At 47.0% G+C, this 22,636-nt stretch overlaps 1 protein-coding gene across 3 annotated transcripts in view; it reads right to left on the reverse strand.

Annotated features, from left to right (window-relative positions):
- Positions 1 to 17,599: 17,599 nt before the first annotated feature.
- Positions 17,600 to 22,636, reverse strand: part of EPHB1 (EPH receptor B1) — a 364,143-nt gene continuing 359,106 nt past the window's right edge. For all 3 annotated transcript variants that reach the window (XR_003370240.2, XR_003370241.2, XR_003370239.2), the window contains one exon: positions 17,600 to 17,985. The gene's annotated coding sequence lies outside the window, so the exon portion shown is untranslated. The remainder of the gene's footprint in view (positions 17,986 to 22,636) is intronic.

Genomic DNA, 22,636 nt, shown 5'->3' on the forward strand with positions numbered 1-22,636 from the left:
TGAAGCTGTTGCTGGGGGTTTTTTTTTGTTTTTTTTGTTTTTTTGTTTTGCTTCTACTGTTTAATGCTAAGAGGTCCTTGCATGGTATATATTATGGGAAATTCATTCATAGAGATGGGCAAATATCAGCACTGCCAGCCTCCAGCATCAGTATGAGAGAGAGAATAATTGGATCAAGGTGTTCCACCTGAGGCAGTGAAATAAGACCCCTGGGTTTTGATGCTCCTGCATAGTTGTTGACTATGGGGCAGCAGCACAGGAGCAGGTCACCTGGGTATCCCTTAATTAAGATGGTAATTGAAAACCAGCTAAAAGCAATCGAGTGGATATAAATCCTACCCCTGCCCAAATCCCTTTAGATAGCGAGAGGAATCTCAGAATGCTACAGAATATTCTGACTGGAGTCACAAACACCTCCGAATTATAAACAATGTCTCCATTTTAGCTTCATACGCCGTGCAGTTGCAATGCAATGGATACAATGCAGTTCTGCAGGTTAGATACCCCATGGATGGGAGCCATATATGAACCTAGAAAGACAGAAAATGCTCTTCCTCTCATAGATTAATTAATGACCTCCCTGCCAAATTCAAGTTAACCTGGTCAGACTTCAGAGCCCAGTTCTGGAAATCCCAGTTTCTAATTGGTTGACTCCTCAGCCCAGTTCAGTGTATTATTAACAGGTTACACTGTAGTTCGTGACCTCAGGGTAATCTGGAATACTGTAATTTGCTAGGCACATCTAAGTACAATTCAGGAGAAGACATACATTTGTAGCACCTCACTACGTGCACCCCAATACAACCTCCTACACCATAGTGCCTGGTGTGCAAATGGGAGATGTTTTAAGACTGAATGTAATATCAATCTGTCCCTACCTCCCCCCACCCCCCAGCCCCTGCAAGCTTAGCACAACAGGCACCGAGGCACCAGTGCAGGCCAGATGGCTTATCCGCTAGGAACGAAAGCACTTTTAATTGATAAAATAACAAGAGTACTTGTGGCACCTTAGAGACTAACAAATTTATTAGAGCATAAGCTTTCGTGGGCTACAACCCACTTCTTCGGATGCAGCCCACGAAAGCTTATGCTCTAATAAATTTGTTAGTCCCTAAGGTGCCACAAGTACTCCTGTTATTTTTGCGGATACAGACTAACACGGCTGCTACTCTGAAACCTGTTAATAGTTGATAGGACACCTCAAAGAATACAAGCAGATGCTTCCATTTCACATAGACTGGCACATATCTTTGTAATTCAATGATATTGTTCTAATTATAATTTAGTTGATAGCCCTACTGGACAGGTCATTTGTTTGTAAGTGTGACATGAGTAGGGGGGTGAGGTGGGGAGAGTGGGATAGAAGATTTGACTTTGAATGTGTCATTCTCCCATCCATAATCTGCTCATTTCTTTTCAACATCAGTGTCTTTAGAGCTGCCCTCTTGTTTCTCAAATGCAAAGGAGCTGATCAGAGGCCAAGAAGGGTTGAGCAGGGCCAGACTTAGGGAAAATGGCACCTGGGACAAACTTGTATTTTGGCTCTCCTGGCCCCTGCTGCCTCCCTGGGCACCCCACCCATCCTTCCTGGCCCCTGCTGGCTCCCTGGGCTCCCCCACTACCCCCCCATCATCCTCGGGCCCCGCTGACTTCCCCCCCCATTGCCCTGAGTTCCCTTCTGTGGTCTTGCACCCCAGGCGCACCACGCTCCTTGACTCTTGACCACTGCAGCCCTCTGACCACGGCACCCTAGGTGGTTGCCCATGTCTCCCACCTGTAAGTCCGGCCCTGGGGTTGAGTCTAAGGCCTGGTCTACACTACGAGTTTAGGTCGACTTTAGCCGCGTTAAATCGAATTAAGCCTGGACACGTTCACACGACGAAGCCCTTTCTTTCGACTTAAAGGGCCCTTTAAACCGGTTTCTTTACTCCACCTCCGACGAGGGGATTAGCGATAAAATTGGCCTTAGGGTGTCAGAATTGGGGTAGTGTGGACGGAATTCGACGTTATTGGCCTCCGGGAGCTATCCCACAGTGCTTCATTGTGACCGCTCTGGACAGCACTCTCAACTCAGATGCACTGGCCAGGTAGACAGGAAAAGGCCCGCGAACGTTTGAATTTCATTTCCTGTTTGCTCAGCGTGGAGAGCACAGGTGACCACGCAGAGCTCATAAGCACAGGTAACCATGATGGAGTCCCAGGATCGCAAAAGAGCTCCATCATGGACAGAACGGGAGGTATGGGATCTGCTCGCCATATGGGGAGACAAATCAGTGCTAGCTGAACTCCGAAGCAGTAAACGAAATGGCAAAATATTAGAAAAGGTCTCCAAGGCCATGAAGGACAGAGGCCATAACAGGGACGCACAGCAGTGCCGCGTGACAATTAAGGAGCTACGGCAAGCCTACCACAAAGCCAGAGAAGCAAACGGAAGGTCCGGGGCAGAGCCGCAAACATGCCGCTTCTACGCAGAGCTGCATGCCATTCTAGGGGGTGCAGCCACCACTACCCCAACCGTGTGCTATGACTCCTTCACTGGAGAAACACACAGGGAAGTGGGTTCGGGGTATGATGGAGAAAATGTAGATAGCTCACAGCCGCGAGGAAGCGGAGAAACTGGTTTCCCCAACAGCCAGGATATGTTTATCACCCTGGACCTGGAACCAGTAACCCCCGAACTCACCCAAGGCGTGCTCCCAGACCCTGAGGGCACACAGGGGACCTCTGGTGAGTGTACCTTTGTAAATATTACACATGGTTTAAAAGCAAGCGTGTTTAATGATTAATGATTACTTTGCCCTGGCAATCGCGGCCAGTACAGCTACTGGAAAAGTCTGTTAACGTGTATGGGGATGGAGCGGAAATCCTCCAGGGACATCTCCAGAAAACTCTCCTGGATGTACTCCCAAAGCCTTTGCAAAAGGTTTCTGGGGAGGGCTGCCTTATCCCGTCCGCCATGGTAGGACACTTTACCACGCCAGGCCAGTAGCACGTAGTCTGGAATCATTGCATAACAAAGCATGGCAGCATATGGTCCTGGTGTTTGCTGGCATGCAGACAACATCCATTCCTTATCGCTCTTTGTTATCCTCAGGAGAGTGATATCATTCACGGTCACCTGGTTGAAATGGGGCAATTTTATTAAGGGGACATTCAGAGGTGCCCGTTCCTGCTCTGCTGAACAGAAATATTCCCCGCTGTTAGCCACGCGGTGGGGGGAAGAGGTGAAGTGATCATCCCAGAGAATTGGGTGTGGTGGGGAGGGGAGTTAGTTGGGTTTGTGCTGCATGTTAACCCTGAAACCGCAGCCCCTCCTTTTACATTGCAAACCCATTTTAAATGGCCAACCCAACGGGTGCTTGGTTTGGGAAATGAGAGCACTACTGTTTGAAACCATTCCCACATGTTAAGAAGGTTAAAAAAGCCAAAAGACTGTGTCTTACCATGGCTGCCTGCAAGCTGAAATCTGTGGCCTGGCACTGCGTGAATGATCTCTCACACCAAACCGGCAGGCCCTCAATATAAGAGGAAAAATGCGACCTTGTAACGAAAGCACATGTGCTGTGTAATGTGAACAGCAAAATTTAACGTGAAAGAGTGTACCCATTGTTCTCTAAAATGTGTCTTTTTTAACCACCTCTGCCTTCTCCTCCACCAGCTGCAAATCTTTCTCCTTCACAGAGGCTAGTGAAGATTAGAAAGAGAAAACGTAGGACGCGTGATGACATGTTCACAGAACTACAGATGTCCTCCTACGCTGACAGAGCACAGCAGAATGCGTGGAGGCAGTCAATGACTGATTACAGAAAAGCACAATATGAACGAGAGGAGAGGTGGTGTGCTGAATTGCGGGCTGAAAATGATAGGTGGCGTCAGCTTGCAGACAGAAGGCAAGAGTCGATGCTCCGGCTGCTGGAGCATCAAACTGATATGCTCCAGCGTATGGTTGAGCTGCAGGAAAGGCAGCAGGAGCAGAGACCGCCGCTACAGCCCTGTAACCAACAGCCCTCCTCCCCAAGTTCCATAGCCTCCTCACCCAGACGCCCAAGAACACGGTGGGGGGGCCTCCAGCCACCCAGTCACTCCACCCCAGATGATTGCCCTAGCATCAGAAGGCTGGCCTTCAATAAGAGTTAAAGTTTTAAACTGCAGTGTGTCCTTTTCCTTCCCTCCTCCCCCACCCATCCCGGGCTACCTTTGCAATTATCCCCCTAGTTGTGTGATGAAGTAATAAAGAATGCATGAATGTGAAGTAACAATGACTTTATTGCCTCTGCAAGCGGTGCTCGAAGGGGGAAGGGGAGGGTGGGGTGGTTGGATTACAGGGAAGTGGAGTGAACCGGGTGGGGGGGGAGCGGAGGGTTCATCAAGGAGAAACAAATAGAAGTTTCACACCGTAGCCTGGCCAGTCACAAAACTCATTTTCAAAGCTTCTCTGATGCGCACCGCGCCATGCTGTGCTCCTCTAACCGCCCTGGTGTCTGGCTGCGCGTAATCAGCGGCCAGGCGATTTGCCTCAACCTCCCACCCCGCCATAAATGTCTCCCCCTTACTCTCACAGATATTGTGGAGCGCATAGCAAGCAGCAATAACAATGGGGATATTCTTTTCGCTAAGGTCTGAGCGAGTCAGTAAGCTGCGCCAGCGCGCTTTTAAACGTCCAAATGCACATTCCACCACCATTGGGCACTTGCTCAGCCTGTAGTTGAACAGGTCCTGACTCCTGTCCAGGCTGCCTGTGTACGGCTTCATGAGCCATGGCATTAAGGGGTAGGCTGGGTCCCCAAGGATCACGATAGGCATTTCAACATCCCCAACGGTTATTTTCTGGTCCAGGAAGAAAGTCCCTTCCTCCAGCTTTCGAAACAGACCAGAGTGCCTGAAGACACGAGCATCATGTACCTTTCCCGGCCATCCCACGTTGATGTTGGTGAAACGTCCCTTGTGATCCACCAGGGCTTGCAGCAGCATTGAAAAGTACCCCTTGCGGTTTATGTACTCGGTGGCTTGGTGCTCCGGTGACAAGATAGGGATATGGGTTCCGTCTATCGCCCCACCACAGTTTGGGAATCCCATTGCAGCAAAGCCATCCACTATGGCCTGCACGTTTCCCAGAGTCACTACCCTTGATATCACCAGGTCTTTCATTGCCCTGGCAACTTGGATCACAGCAGCCCCCACAGTAGATTTGCCCACTCCAAATTGATTCCCGACTGACCGGTAGCTGTCTGGCGTTGCAAGCTTCCACAGGGCTATCGCCACTCGCTTCTCAACTGTGAGGGCTGCTCTCATCCTGGTATTCTGGCGCTTCAGGGCAGGGGAAAGCAAGTCACAAAGTTCCATGAAAGTGCCCTTACGCATGCGAAAGTTTCGCAGCCACTGGGAATCGTCCCAGACCTGCAGCACGATGCGTTCCCACCAGTCTGTGCTTGTTTCCCTGGCCCAGAATCGGCATTCCACGGCATGAACCTGCCCCAGTAACACCATGATTTCCACATTGCTGGGGCCTGTGCCTTGTGAGAGGTCTATGTCCATGTCAATTTCCTCATCACTCTCGTCGCCGCGCTGCAATCGCCTCCTCGGCTGGTCCTGGTTTTGCTTTGGCATGTTCTGGCTCTGCATATACTCCAGGACAATGCGCGTGCTGTTCATAGTGCTCATAATTGCCGTGGTGATCTGAGCGGGCTCCATGATCCCAGTGCTAGCTATGGCGTCTGGTCTGAAAAAAGGCGCGAAACTAGTATCTGACGGACCAGGGGTGGGAAGGAGGGAGGGGCGAGTGACGACATGGCGTACAGGTACAGGGAATTAAAATCAACAAAGGTGGCTGTGCATCAGGGAGAAACACAAACAACTGTCACACAGAATGCCCCCCCCAAAGATTGAACTCAAAAGCCTGGGTTTAGCAGGCCGTTGATTTGACGGAGGGAGGGGGAAGCAAATGAATACAGAACAAATCTATTTTTTACATCTTAAGACGACGGTGCAGCATGACTGATAGCCCTCGGCATCTTCTGGGTGCTTGGCAGCAAATACTGGGCGCTTGGCAGTTATAGCCACATTTTTCCAGTATCATGACGATAGCCTTCAGGCCTATTGCACGATCTGCTGCTCAGGGAAGACTCTGCTAATGTGCGATGGGCGCTTGGCAGAAAATGGCATACTACGACTGATAGCCATCGTTGTCAAGACAGTTCAATAGGACTGAGCATGTCTGCCCAGGTGCCCATGATTGACAGCCACTGCAGTATGACGACGACGGATACCAGTCGTAATAAACCATCTACTGCCAAAAGGCAAAAGGCAAGGGCTGGTGCAATGCAGCCCTATGGCTGCCAGCCCCACAGCTGCCAGCACCCAGATCGCTGATAAAGGCTACCAGTCATGCTGCACCGTCTACCACCAAAAGGCAGTTAGCTGCTGCTGCTGTGTAGCAATGCAGTCCCTCGTCTGCCGGCACCCAGATGACATATGATGACGGTGAGCTGAGCTGAGCGGGCTCCATGCTTGCCGTGGTATGTTGTCTGCACAGGTAACCCAGGTAAAAAGGCGCGAATCGATTGTCTGCCGTTGCTCTGACGGAGGGGGAGGGGCCTGACGACATGTACCCAGAACTCCCCGAGACACTGTTTTGCATCATTCGGGCATTGGGATCTCAACCCAGAATTCCAATGGGCGGTGGAGACTGCGGGAACTGTGGGATAGCTACCCATAGTGCAATGCTCCGGAAGTCGATGCTAGCCTCGGTACTGTGGACGCGGTCCGCCGACTAGAGCACTTAGAGCATTTTATGTGGGGACACGCACAATCGGCTGTATACAACCGATTTCTATAAAACCAGCTTCTATTAATTCGACCTAATTTCGTAGTGTAGACATACCCTAAGAGACAGCAGGGGAAGTGAGGATGGGTGTTCTACCAAGTTGCCTCAACCCCCATGTGTTCCTCTTTTGAACCAATTCTGCTTGTTCATGAAGAGGAAAGTCCTTGCGAAAGCCACCTCTCTAACTGGACTTGTCCTGTGTGTAGGAATTCCATGGACAGAAATGTAAAAAAATGAGCCCCAGAAGTAGCTGGGGGTCAGCTTGTCCTGCTTATATCAGTATGCCACTTGCAAGCTGTCTGACACACACCTCTCTCTGACTGAGAACCACGTGCTCTCACAAAAGTGCTGTTGCGGTGACACCATAAGCATGTTCTCCAGTCATTGCTTGGATGGTTAAAAACATTCAAATCAAACTCCCCTCCTAAATAATGTCATGTGAGGGCTCCCATGGTTACTGGTTTCTCTGAAAGGAATCCAGACTTTATCTTTTATTTTTAAAAGAGAAGTGCAAAAATGCCCTGTTACAGGGAAATATATCCCCTGCATCCAGCTTGATAAAAGGACATAATGATTTTTAATATGGCAAAATGTAACTGTATACATCAAGGAAGAAAGAGAGCAGGCCATATAGACAGGATGGAGGACTTTATTCTAGGAAGAGTTTTTGAAAAAAATTGGGGATTGTGGTGGCTATCATAATCAGCTGATAGCAAGCTCCCAATATGACACTGTGATCAAAAAAGCTATTGCGATCCTGGAATGCATAAACACGGGAATCTCAAGAAGTTATTTTACCTCTATATTTGGCTCTGGTATGACTACTGCTGTACCCAGTTCTGGTGCTCACCATTCAAGAGAGTTCAGAGATGAGTCACGAGAATGATTAAAGGATTAGAAAACATGCTTTACAGTGATAGCCTCAAGGAGCTTGTCTATTGAGTTTAGCAAAGAGAAGGTTAAGGGGTGACTAGGTTACAGTCTATAAAGTAGCTACATGGGGATCAAATATTTAATAATGGGCTCTTCAGTCTAGCAGACAAAGGTCTAACACGACCCAAAGTCTGGAAGTTGAAGCTTGACAAATTCGGACTGGAAATAAGGAGAAGATTTTTTAAGTGAGGGTAATTAACCATTGGAACAGCTTACCAAGGGTCATGATAGATTCTCCATCAGTGACAATACCTCACTTAGCAGCTCTTACAAGATCCTCCATGGCAGGGTGGCCTACAAAGACCCTGTTTCACTGTATTCCTTTGGGGGAACCAGCTCTTATACAACAAAAATGGCCCTGTGTTCTTCTTAGCCCTTTGGCCATGGCAAATCAAAGCCCATCCTTCACATCATTCTGATGCATTGGGGCAAGAATCCCCCTTCCCTGGGCCATGATCCTCTGAGTTCTAACCACCTCGAGAGCCTTTCCTCACCCGCTCTCCTCAGGAACAACTTACCAAGGGGCGTAGTGGAGTCTTCACCACCGACAATTTTTAAATCAACATTGGATGTTTTTCTAAGAGATCTGCTCTAGTTCAAATTTGAGTTAATTCAAGGCAGTTCTCTGGCCTGTGTTGTACAAGAGGTCAGACTAGATGATCACAGTGGTCCCTTCTGGCCTTGGAATCTATGAATCTGTGACTAATCGATGGCCTGGGTTAATGCACTAGTGCAGTGGCACATAACCTGGGGCTCTTTGGGTTCCTGCAGCAGCTTTCAGGGTGCGAGTGGTGCTCCTCTCACTGTACAGTGGATGAATAGCCCTGTGGTTAAGGCTCTGGGCTGGGATTCAGGAGATCTGGATCCTGTGACCCTTAGAAAAACAAAGGCAGGCTCTCTGTGCCTCATCTGTTTAAAAGGTGGGGGGCCTACCCCACAGGGGCGTTGCAAGGATCAGTTCAGTAATGACTGAGAAATGTTCAGATGCAGTGTAGATGTGAGCCATTTAAATACTTAGCGTGAAAGCCAGTGACTATCGGCATATTCCCCATGAAGGGCCTCATCCAATGTCCACGGGAGTCTTTCTATTGACTTCACTGGGCTGGGCCCAAAATGCAAGGCAGGGCTTGGACAGCTGGCATAGGAGATGCTGCTGGCTGCTCTCCTTACACTGAGGTAGAAAAACAGACACAAGGCTCCTGCCGGGACCTGAGAGGGGAAAAGAAAGAGACAAGAACCCCATCCCTTCAAACAGACATGCATGGCCATTGGCCAGCAGCTAGGAAGGGAAATAGGGGTTTAAACTTCCCCCAGCCAAGAGTGGCAGTGAGAGAGACTCACAAAACAATCACTTTGTAATATCTTGCCATTGGGATGCAATGTCTGTGTGCATGTTACAATCGTGTATTGTCATAGCTCAACACCATCACCTATTGTATCATGATCTCACAAACGCTGCCAGGCAATGCCAAGAGAACACACCTTACTTAGTTTGTTTCTCTCTGACTTCATTCAGTGATGCTCTCCAGCTCTTCAAGGTTGAGGCTCATTGCAAGAAAAAAGACAAACGACAATGTAGGTTCTCTACTTAGTGGGGAAGGAGATCTAATAACTGATGACATCCAGAACATTGTGGTGTTTAATGCCTATTTTGCTTCAGTGTGCACTAAAAGGTTAATGGTGACCAGATACTCAGCTCAATCAATATTAACAACAAGGGGAAGGAACACAAGCTGAAATAGAGAAAGAACAAATTAAAGAATACTTAGATAAGTTGGATGTATTCACGCCTGCAAGGCCTAATGAAATTCATCGTAGTTTACTTAAACAACTAGCCAAAGCAATCTCAGAATAGTTAGCAATTATCTTTGAGAATTCATAGAGGACGTATGAGGTCCCAGAGCACTAGAGAAGGGCAAACATAATACCTATCTTTAAAAAGGGGAACAAAGAGAAACCAGGGATTTATAGACCAGTCAGACCAACTTTGATATCTGGAAACATATTTGGACAAATTATTAAACAACCAATTTGTTAGCACCTAGAGGAAATAGGGTTATAAAGAATAGCCAACATGAATTTGTCAAGTACAAATCATGCCTAACCCACCTAATTTCCTTCTTTGACAGGGTTACTGGCCTAGGGGACTGTGGGAAACAATAGATGTGATATCTCTTGATTTTAGTGAGGCTTGGGATATAGTCCCACATGACATTCTCTTACGCAAACTAGGGAAATGTAGTCTAGATGAAATTACTATAAGGTGGGTGCACAACTGTTGAAAGACTGTACTCAAAGACAATGAGGAGTCCAGTGGCACCTTAAAGACTAACAGATTTATTTGGGCATAAGTTTTTGTGCATAAAAAATCCACTTCTTCAGATGCATGGAGTGAAAATTACAGATACAGGCATAAATATACTGGCACGTGAAGAGAAGGGAGTTACCTTACAAGTGGAAAACCAGTGTTGACAATGCCAATTCAGTCAGGGTGGATGTGGTCCACTCCCAATAATTGATGAGGAGGTGTCAATACCAAGAGAGGAAAAATTGGTTTTGTAGTGAGCCAGCCACTCCCAGTCCTTATTCAAGCCCAAATTAATGGTGTTAAGTTTGCAAATGAATTTTAGCTCTGCAGTTTCTCTTTGAGGACTATTTTTGAAGTTTTGTAGAAGGATGGCTACTTTTAAATCTGTTATTGGATGTCCAGGGAGATTGAAGTGTTCTCCTACTGGCTTTTGTATGTTAGCATTCCTGATGTCTGATTTATGTCCATTTATTCTTTTACGTAGAGACTGTCCGGTTTGGCCAATGTACATGGCAGAGGGGCATTGCTGGCACATGAGAGCATATATCACATTAGTAGATGTACAGGTAGATCTGCGTGGACTCCTCCTGACGGTTGAAATGACAGATTGGACTTCTACATAGAGTGCTTCCGCAGATGTGCACAGGCTGAAATTGTGAACAAACAGCATCACTTGCCCCATAACCTCAGCTATACAGAATGCAACGCCATCCACAGCCTCAGAAACAACTCTGACATTATAATCAAAGGGGCTGACAAAGAACATGGCATAGTCATCATAAACAGATCGGATTATGAACAGGAGGCTGCCAGGCAACTCTCCAATACAACATTCCACAGGCCACTATCCTCTGATCCCACTGAGGAGTACCAAATGAAACTACACCATCTGCTCAAGAAACTCCCTGCTATAGCACAGGGACAAATCTACACAGACACACCCCTAGAGCCCCGACCAGGGGTATTCTATCTGCTACCCAATATCCATAAACCTGGAAATCCTGGACGCCCCATCATCTCAGGCATTGGCACTCTTACAGCAGGATTATCTGGCTATTTGGACTCTCTCCTTAGACCCTATGCTACCAGCACTCCCAGCTATCTTCAAGACAACACCGACTTCCTGAGGAAACTACAATGCATTGGTGATCTTCCTGAAAACACCATCCTGGCCACCATGGATGTAGAAGCTCTTTACACCAATATTCCACATGAGGATGAACAAGCTGTCAGGAACCGTATCCCTGATGAGACCAAAGCACACCTGGTGGCTGAGCTTTGTGACTTTGTCCTCACCCACAACCATTTCAGATTTGGGGACAACTTATACCTTCAATTCAGTGACACTGCTATGTGTACCCGCATGGCCCCACAGTATGCCAACATTTTTATGGCTGACATAGAACAACGCTTCTTCAGTTCTTGTCCCCTAGCACCCCTCCTCTACTTGCACTACATTGATGACATCTTCATGATATGGACCCACGGGAAGGAGGCCCTTGAAGAATTCCACCTGGATTTCAACAATTTCCACCCCACCATCAAACTCAGCCTGGACCAGTCCACACAAGAGATCCACTTCCTGGACACTACAGTGCAAATAAGTGATGGTCACATAAACACCATCCTAGACCGGAAACCTACTGACTGCTATACTTACCTACATGCCTCCAGCTTCCATCCAAGACACATCACACAATCTATTGTCTACAGCCAAACCCTAAAATACAACTGCATTTGCTCCAATCCCTCAGACAGAGACAAACACTTTCAAGATCTTTATTGAGCATTCTTAAAACTACAATACCCACCTGGGGAAGTGAGGAAACAGATTGACAGAGCAAGGTGGGTACCCTGAAGTCACCTACTACAGGACAGGCTCAACAAGGAAAATAATAGAACATCACTGACCATCACGTAAAGCCCCCAGCTAAAACCTCTCCGGCACATCATCAACGATCTACAACCTATCCTGGAAAACGATCCTTCACTCTCACAGACCTTGGGAGGTGGGCCAGTCCTTCCTTACAGACAGCCCCAACCAGTATTTGCTGGTGAGCAAATACTCACCAGCAACTACACACCACACCACAGAAACACTAACCCAGGAACCAATCCCTGTAACAAACCCGGTGCCTACTCTGTCCCCATATTTACTCTAGTGACACCATCAGAGGACCCAACCACACCATCAGGGGCTCATCAGCCACACCATCAGGGGCTCATTCACCTGCACATCTACTAACATGATATATGCCATCATGTGGCAGCAATGCCCCTCTGCCATGTACATTGGCCAAACCAGACAGTCTCTACGTAAAAGAATAAATGGACACAAATCAGACATCAGAAATGGTAATATACAGAAGCCAGTAGGAGAACACTTCAATCTCCCTGGACATTCAATAACAGATTTAAAAGTAGCCATCCTTCAACAAAAAAAACTTCAAAAACAGACTTCAAAGAGAAACTGCAGAGCTAAAATTCATTTGCAAACTTAACACCATTCATTTGGGCTTGAATAAGGACTGGGAGTGGCTGGTTCACTACAAAATCAATTTTCCCTCTCTTGGTATTGACACCCCCTCATCAATTATTGGGAGTGAACCACATCCACCCTGACTGAATTGGCCTTGTTGACTGGTTCTCCACTTGTAAGGTAACTCCCTTCTCTTCATGTGCCAGTATATTTATGCCTGTATCTGTAATTTTCACTCCATGCAACTGAAGAAGTGGGTTTTTTTTACCCATGAAAGCTTGTGCCCAAATAAATCTGTTAGTCTTTAAGGTGCCACTGGAGTCCTCCTTGTTTTTGTGGACACAGACTAACATGGCTACCCCTCTGATACTTTGTACTCAAAAAGTAGTTATCAATGGTTTGTTGTTAAACTCCCATGGGGTCAGTCCTGAATCTGGTTCTAATCAATATTTTCATTAATGACTCCGATAATGGAATGGAGCGTTTGCTTCTAAAATTTGCGGATGACACCAACTTGGGAAGGGTTGCAAGTACTTTGGAGGACAAAACTAGACTTCAAAACAACCTTGATAAATAAGAGAATTATTCTGAAATCAACAAGATGAAATTCAATAAAGACAAGTTTAAAGTACTTCACTTAGAAAGTAAAAATCAAATGCACAACTACAAAATGGGGAATAATTGGTGAGGTGGTGGAACTGCTTGAAAGGCATCTGGGGTTAGAATGGCTCACAAACTGAATACGAGTAAGCAATGTGATGCAGTTGTGTAAAAAGCTAATATAATTCTGGGGTGTGTTAATAGGTGTGTCATATCTAAGACATGGGAGGTAATTGTCCTGCTGTACTCAGCCCTGATGAGGCCTCAGCAGGAGTACTGTGTTCAGTTCTGGGTGCCACACTTTAGGAAAGATGTGTACAAATTGGAGAGAGCCCAGAGAAGAGCAACAAAAATGATAAAAGGTTAAGAATATCTGACCTGTGAGGAAAGGTTAAAAAAAACTGGGCATGTTTAGTCTTGAGAAAAGACTGAGTGGGGAACTGATAACATTTTTCAAATATGTTAAAGGATTGGGCTGAAGGTAGAGCAACTAGCTGTAGACATATTCTGCAACAAAGCAGATTTAGGTTAGATATTTGGAAAAGCTTTCGAACTATAAAGGTAGTTAAGCTCTGGAATAGGCTTCCAAGGGAGGTTATAGAATCCCCATCATTGGAGATTTTTAGGATCAGGTTAGACAAACACCTGTCAGTGGTGATCTAGGTGTACTTGACCTCTTGAGGTCCCTTCCAGCCCTACATTTCATGATGTTATGATTCCTAATCTGTTATTTCTGAAGGATTAAATTCTGGAGCAGTTTATAAATGAAATAGGTTTGATAGTCCAGCTTCCAAATATATTTTTAATTACAGATAGTACCATGCACTGCAAAAGTCAGCACGATTGGAAATCTCTGCTGAGAGAGGACTTAAACCAATGCTAGAATAGTCAGGCGTGGGCAGCACCACAGGTGTAGGGTGTCTTTGCAGGGCAGAAGCTAAATGTGGAATGTCAGGTGGTTTTGTAGGTCATGCAGCACAAAAAATCATCCTCAAATGAAGATTGCGGCAAATGTCTTGTTTTATAAACAGCTACTTCAAAACGAATGCACCAAAATCTGTAGCAATGGAGTGATGTTATTTCAGATCATTTGGGATTTAATGTGGATTTAAACCATTGGATTTAATATGTAACTGTTTTATGAGTTCTTAAAGCGGAAGCATTTTTCCAGAGCTGCATTTGCCAAGGAATATAGTAAACTTAATATCTTAAGTACAAATGTGAAAGATTGTAAAGCAGTAAAATATTGACGGCAAGAGCCCATGTACAAATGAAAGATTCATACCATTCCTAATTAGCTATGAAATATAATGTGCTCAACTAGATCTTCTGAGGGCTGTACTGTCCCTGTGTTGTCAGAGCCAATATTTAGCACCTACCAAGTTCTGAGGGTCTTCAGCGTGGTTCATGATTTTTGTCAGCTGGAGAACTGTTCATTCAAAGTGTTGTCAACTGCAAGGTCTTACAGATGTTAGCTGCTCTGAAGGTGTGCACCATGGTCCAGGCAGAATGGAGTGCACGTCTGTTGCAAAGGAGGCTACTGGAACCTGGAGATAGCTGTCCCATCTCCCAATCACCAATGTTGTTTGCAAGCAGGGCAAATCTCACCTCGCTCACTGCCTTGCCCCAAATTCTCTTCATTATCTTACAGATACCTCTGGGACTGATTCTCCAGTTCTGCACTGAAGCCAGTGGAGTGACACTGGTTCCAATCTACTGTAACAGTGCAAAGAACCATACTCAGCATCTTTACCATACACTTAAGGTCAGATCCTCAGCTTCTGGGCAGCATATACCCAATAGGGATATGGTCCTTAACTAGCTTTATTCACAAGGTTTTATTCGGCATCTTCCTGGCCTGATTGTCCCCCCCTTGCTGATGTAAATCAGGAGTGATTCACTGAAGCCCATTGAGTTACACTGGTGTCAGGAGCCAGGCATATTGAAATTTCTTGGCCCACCTGCAGAGAAATGGAAAGCATCACTTTGCTTCTAGCTTTTCAAACCTGATAGCCATGACACAATGATTTGTCACTCTGAGCCTCCTCTCCAGGCCGCCCAGAGGGGGGGGGGGGCAAGTGGGGCAATTTGCCCCAGGCTCCGGGCTCCACAGGGACTCCCACGAGAATATATGGGGAGAGAAAGGGATTTAGACCCAAAGGGAAGGGACGATGAGGCGCTGCAGCTCCTGAGGAGCAGCAGAGGAGTGAGAGAGTGAGATGATGGGCCAAGCAACTGCAAGAAGAGGATGTCAGGCTGAAAGAGCAAATCCCCAGAGCAGCCAGGAGGAGGCACTACTGCGCAGTGAGTAGAGGTCCTCATGACAGCCACTGACTGCTTGATGGCCTTTATGGGACTCTGAAGGTGTCTGTATAGATCAGGGCAGCTGTGCAGAGTCACTGGAGCATTAACAAAACATGTCTGAGTCAATTAGCAGAGCACAATTGGGTCCTAGATTTAAACTTCTCCTGCCCCGTTTTCTGGTAGTGCCAGTCTAGGGTTTCTAGGATATGCTGGGTCAGATCCTCAGCTGGTATCAATCTGCATGACTTCACTGAAGCTACACCAATTGGGGATCTGGCCTGCTGACTTCCCAGGAGCTATGGCCAATTCACACCAGCTAGGGCTCTGGCCCACTCACTTTCCTGGAGCTCTGGCTGATTCACACCAGCTGGGGCTCTGATTTTTTCAATTACTTTTAGATAATTATTCAAAACTGTCTCCCTCTTTACCTCCCTGCTCTAGTGCAGTGTCATGTACTGCAGCCACACAGCATCCAAAAAGCTGTCTAGCTCCTCTGAACACAAATATAAACAGCTGTCAAACCCCAGACCAGACAGGAGCTGGGCCACCCAGAGGATTCAGGGGGCCTGGGGCAAAGCAATTTCGGGGGCCCCTTCCATAAAAAAAGTTGCAATACTATAGAATATTATATTCTCGTGGGGGTCCCTGTGGAGCCCAGGGCCTGGGGCAAATTGCCCCACTTGCCCCCCCTCTGGGCGGCCCTGTCATCCGGCCAAGTCACAAGAGACCTCCCCTTCCGGGTAATATCAACATCTTCCTTACCATCCCAGGCAGCCCTTAGGTCCACTGCCCTGGCTGGGCCACTCGTTAATGGGTAGAGAGCATGGTCCCAGATAGCCTCCAAGTTCACTGCCCAGATTGTGCTTCTCCCTCAGTGGCTGATAAGGGAACCCAGGCTTGCCCTCTACTCTGGGTTCCAGTCCAGGGCCCTATTTCTAGCAGCAAAGGTCTGGGCAACCACAAACCTCCCTACCACTCCCCTGGACTACTTCCTATCTTGCCTATCCCAGGTTCACATTCTCCAAGTTTCTAGCCAAACCCCTTTCCTATGGGTCTGCTAGACTCACCCTTCCCTTTGGGTCCAAATCCCTTTCTCTCCCTTGTCCCAGGGAGAGTGGCTGCAGCCCTCTTCCCTAGAGACCCTTTTTGCTACCAGCACCCTGGTTTGATAGAAGCTTCCCCCTCTTCCTGCACAAGTGAGCTTCCCTTAATTAGGGTTTTTCTCTCAGCCTAAATAGGAGAGTTAATGCACTGTGGAACTTTTAGAGTGCAGTAGCAGGGTCCACATGGCAGGGCCGGCTCTGGCTTTTTTCCTGCCCCAGGCAAAAAAGCCTCCGGCCGCCCCGGGGGGAGGGCGCCGCGGGGGAGGGCGGCCGGAGCCCCGGGGGGAGGGCGGCGAGCCCTGGCGGGGGCTCCGCTCTCCCCCCGGCGGCCGGGGGCAGGGCGCCGGGGGGGAGGGCAGCCGGAGCCCTGGGAGGAGGGCGGTGAGCCCCGGTGGGGGCTCGGCTCTCCCCCCGGCAGCCAGAGCGCCGGGGGCAGGGCGGCGAGCCCCGGCGGGGGCTCGGCTCTCCCCCCGGCGGCCAGAGCGCCGGGGGCAGGGCGGTGAGAGGGCGGCGAGCCCGGCTGTGGCCCCGTTCTCCCCGGCGGCCGGAGCGCCGCGCCGCCCCCCTCCAGGTGCCGCCCCAAGCACCAGCTTGGTTGCCTGGTGCCTGGAGCCGGCCCTGCCGCATGGCCAGTTAGCAAGTGGCAGGCGGGTGCACTGCAGACTTACATTCCACCTTGCCACATACTAACTCTCTGCATAGGCAAGCCTTAAAAGTGATATCTTCTAAAGTATACACTGTTGGCTTAAATCTGTTCCCATTGATGTCAATGGTGAATGACCAGTAACATCACCGGGAGCACAGTCTGGCCAATGCTGAGTGCTTCTGAAAATCCCAACCTAATGCAAAAAGGAAAAACATTTTTTACTGCCATATATTTATCTCTTGGAAACTTAATTACGAGTAAAGCAAAATGAATAATTTATAATGATGAATTTCTCCACTATTTTTACAGTATTTAACCAGTTCTAAGTCGAAGACAAATACCAGAAAAAATAAAGTCTATGGGAGAAGAAGGAAAAGTGATCAGACGTATTTCATCATTTTTATTGAGTGCAATTTTCTCTTTAGTACAATATTCTCTGAAAGTTACCATTACAAACTCTGACAATTTAAACACAATCAACAAATTGGGGGAAAAAATTACAATGGGGCAAAATCTTGTACAGACATCTCATTGACTATGTACAGGACTGGGCATCTGCTGGCCGGCACAGTGCATGCTGCTGAGGTGAGGGCTCTCATCGCCTCTGCTCATCAGGACAGAGCGAGGCCTTGGGATGACAGCCTGACTTTGCTGTGGAGAGGTCAGCATTCATCCTGTGGGCATGGTGGCAGGGTGCTTTGCCAGAGGAAATGGAGGCGGGCAGTATGGTGGTGAGCATTACTGTCCTGTCTCCATTTCCTTGTGAGATGAATTATTGATGTATTCCTCCTAAAAGAGAAAAGGGGAAAAACAAAATAAGAAAAAATAAGTTCATTTTAATGCAAAAAAAAATCATCCCAATTCTTCATATCACTTGTGCTTCAGCAGCATAGGAGAGAGCAGCAAAGCACAGCTAAGAGATGGCATGCCCTACCTTAATTGGGTATATTGTTGGCACTAGAAGATACAATTTTGTAGGCTACAGTGATCAACAGAAGGCTCCCTGGGCTTCTGGCTTTAACATCACATATAGCACCATGCAGATGTTTAGTGAAAATGTGTGCTGACTCCTTAGGAGTAAGTATCCTGGTAAATTCCAACCAGACTGCATGATCATTCCTGACATCTGTCCATAGTCATCATGACAGCTAGTCATGCATTTCCTGCTGATAAAAGATTTCAGCAAGAATTGAAATTGTAGGAAAAATGTTGATTTTGTGAAAAATGTTCAATTTGCCATTGTAAAAATTGGAATAAAATAGTTCCTTTCAAGATGAGTGGATTTGGATCAAAACATTTCAGTTAGTTGAATGGAATCAAAACGTGTCATTTCTGGCTAACATTAAACTGTGTCAGCCTGAGCTACTGCAGTCCCTCATTGGTGGTGTAATTTGGGTGCCCACTGACCTTATTCTACCCAATGGGCTGTGCTTCCTGGCTGGAGTACATCTCCCAAGGTGCACCACAGTCTTCACACTGATCTGCACACTGATTCAGGGATGTCTCATCATCATGAGGCATCATGGGAAATGTAGTCTAGTCAGGAGTCTAGCCCATAAGGAAGAATAGGGGCATGAAGCACCTTAACTATAACGCCCATGAAACACCATGGTGGCTTCAGGGGGAGACAATTTATCAAAATTTCTGTAGTTTTTATCAAAAACAGAAAACCCGGGGGAAAAATTGTAGCAACCCCCCTATTTTTTTTTTTTTTTACAAAAATAATACATTTGTTTTCAGCACCATTTTTCACATAGGAAACTCCCATGTTTGAACGAGTTCTAGCAAAGCATCGGTCACACTTATGGTAAAAGAAAGTCCTGGTCCCAAAGGGCTCTGACAGCCCAATAGACAAGATGAAATAGGTGGATGAGACAAAGAAACAAGCAGGCAGGCAGGGAGGCAGGATGGGGAGACAGTAAAAAGTGGACATCATAAGTAATTCATAAGTGTAATAGGTAGAAGCAGAAGTCACAGGAACTTCAGCTCACCAGCTGCCTAGCCATTCTCCAGTGGCAGTTTTCTGTAGGCATCACAGCACAGGGGAATTTTAAGGTGGAGCTTGGATAAAATGGTGACTTTGTGGGTTTTGATGGGGAATTTTTCCCTGTGTATGTAAGGATGACCCAGGAGAAAATGTGGAGATGCTCGTGGGGAAAGCTGACAAGCAGGTAACACAGGTGGAGCAAAGGCCAGAGTCAATCTTGGGATAAGATAATAGAATGCGTAGATAGGGTGGGGGCTGGACCATCAAGGACTTCAAATTGTACAATCGTAGAAATGTAGGGTTGGAAGGGACCTTGAGAGATCATCTAATCTACCCCTCCGCCCCCGTGCTGAGGCAGGCTTAAGTATACCTAGGCCGTTCCTGACAGCTATCCTGTTCTTGAAAACTTCCAGTGACAGGGATTCCACAACCTCCTGAGGTAACCTGTTCCAATGCTTAACTATCCTTATGGTTAGAAAGTTCTTCCCAATCTCTAACCTAACTCTCCCTTGCTGCCCACTAAGCCCATTATTTCTTGTACTTCTCTCTGTGGACATGGAGAACAACTGATCACCATCCTCTTTACAACACCCTTTCACATATTTTAAGACTGTTATCAGGTCTCCCCTCAGCCTTATCTTCTCTCAGCTGAACATCCCCAGTTCTTTCAACCTTTCCTCATAGGTCATTGTTTTCTAACTCTCTTATCATTTTTGTTGCTCTCCTCTGGACTCTCTCTGATTTGTTCATGTCTTTCTTAAACTGTGGCATCCCAAACTGAGCACAGTTGCTTTTTTTGCAGTGGCTACAAATTATTGGCTCATGTTCAATTTGTGATCCACTATTATCCCCAGATCCTTTTCGGCAGTACTGCTGCCTAGCCAGTTATTTCCCATTTTGTAGTTTTGCATTTGATTTTTCCTTCCTAAATGCAGTACTTTGCACTTTATTGAATTTCATCTTACTGATTTCAAACCAATTCTCCAGTTAATCAAGATCAAGAGCTTGCAACTCCTCCAAGTTTGGTGTCATCCACAAATCTTATAAATATACTCTCCTCTCCACTCCATCAGCCAAGTCGTTAACGAAAATAGGTCCAGGACTGACCCCTGCGGGACCCCACTAGCTATGTCCTCCCAATTTGGTCCTAGATGATCATACCTCTATAGCAAAAAGGAAAGGGTTAAACGGAAACAACCCTTTACCTCCTTTCCCCCCATTAGGAAATCTTGCAGCAGGACTTTTTCTGTTACTATTCTTTAGATACTTCCTTTTCTTTCCATAGAAGCAATACAGCTTTGCCTGAATTCTCCTCCCCTTCCCCTCTGGTTTTATGCTAGGCTGGGGTAATTACCCCTGGCCTTCCCATCTGTGCTTGAGATTAGCGTCAGCTCTTGGCTGTTAGCTGAAATCTGTGCCCCAGGCAATGGAGTTAGTAACAGGAGAATTGACACCTCTATTGCTCTAATGCCAGCATGAGCCATAACTTTAATAAAACTGGGTTTGCTTAATGCTGCACTGGTAATAACCTCTGCCCAAACGCTGCCTCTTTTCCCTCTGTCTTTCTTGCACACTGCATGGCTCAATCAGTGTGTATTCTGGCATAAGAACCAAACAATTTCCTTCTCCCCACTCCTTTACTCCTTTTCAGACCCCTGCTGAGGCTTCCAGCTCTAAATAAGAAATACTGTCAGCACAGCCAAGCCAGGCTTTTCTCAATGGGCAGCTTCACTGGCAGGTGTTTGGGGGGGCAAGAGGTGCATTTGCCATGAGTGTAGCAGATAACCAGGTTCTGGTTCTGCCCTGCTTTGAAGTTCAGGGGTGTTTGGATCTAGGCTTTTGCTCTGGACCCATCATCATTAAGCAGTCATGGCAGAAGCACTGGACAAACACCAAGTACCCACCAAACAATATAGAAACAAGACACTGCAAGGACAGGATACATTGCCTTTGGGGCTAATGGTCTCTCTGGTCTTGACTTCACTGCCACAGAAAGGTGTGTTTTTAACCTCAGGGTAACTAAGGTGCATGAGCTATCCTGAGGTAAAACACATGCGGTAAATTCACCAAGATCAACCCCTGGAGGGGGGATAGGGCTGTTTACCTGGCCATTTACCTCGTGATAAAACTAAAGTGCCTGTTGTCTACTAAGTTTTTACTGGTAGGTGCCCTGAAGTAAAAAAAGTCACTTTATTAAGCAGTGAAGACAAGGCCTCTGTCCTGGCTGTAGCCAGGAGTTGAATGCAGAGCATAGGCCTGAGACTGAGTTGAAGATACTTGTGCTGTAGAGAGCTCAATTCCAGAGAAAGCTCCTCCTAAGGCGCACAGAACTACAAATCTTATACAGGTCTCTGCTCTTTAAGAAGTCCCTACTATCAATCACTAGTAAGGACAGAACCAAGACTTCTATCACCAACAGCATAAGCCTGTACCAATTGAGGTAGAGGAACAGCTCTGCTAGCTTGTAGCAGAAGGCGCTTTTTCTCTAAGTGGGCCAGTCAGTAAAGAGAGAGATGGTCCCCACACACCTAGCCAGCATGGGGCATGTAGAAAACCCAACATGGCAGCAGGACTGTATCTCACCCATCCCTTGCTTCCCGCAGGCATGTTCTAAGTGGGAGGCAGATTATGTACTTAAGAGGAGAAAAAAATTCTGGGGCAGGTTAATTTGAAAAAAATAGAGGAAGTTGGACACCATTTTAGAATGAAAGACTAAGTCCTAGGGGGATCCTTCCATGGGCAGAGGTCGAGTTAGATGGTCAAAGTTGCATGGTAACTTCATTTCTCATTCGGTCTGCAGTTCATCACATGGCACTCGCTTCTCAGACACAGGACACTTTTGAATGCTGAAAACTAAACACATACTCTGGGCATTTCAAAGGAGCTAGGTGTTCAGTTCTCACTGAAAGTCACTGTGATTTGGGTGTATGGCTCCTGACCAGGTCTTTGGAAGCATCAGTCATCAAGCATGGCTCCCCTTAACCAGAACTGCTGATTTGAATGAGGCAAAAACTAGCTGTGATGACTGCTCAGATCCACCAGCCGCTGCTAGGCTGTCTCCCTGATGGGCCAGCTCTGCCCAGAGAGCCAGGTTGCAGGAGATAAGGGGGTGGGCACAGGGGGTAGAGAGAACACCATGGGCAGTGAGTGGAGTTGTGGGGATCATGCTGAGGGATCCAGTCATAGATTTACTTGCCATGGCCATGGATAACAGCCTTGGGATCAGAATTCTATGCCCATTTTAATTGATCTCTGGCTATAGTCTCTTGAAGAAAAAGAATCTGTACTGGACAGTTGTGACTACCTAGAATGGACTCTGGGCATAGCCCCAAAGAGGAAAAGAAATAGGATGGGATTTCTGTGCCCTCCTGGAATAGACACTTGGTACAACTTCCAGGGCTGGGAGGAGAGGAAGCTGAATAGGATTCCGGGACCCACATTCATTGGAATCTG

Source organism: Terrapene carolina, unplaced genomic scaffold (assembly GCF_002925995.2).
Source record: "Terrapene carolina triunguis isolate 2854851 unplaced genomic scaffold, T_m_triunguis-2.0 Scaffold837, whole genome shotgun sequence".
Taxonomy (NCBI): domain Eukaryota; kingdom Metazoa; phylum Chordata; order Testudines; family Emydidae; genus Terrapene; species Terrapene triunguis.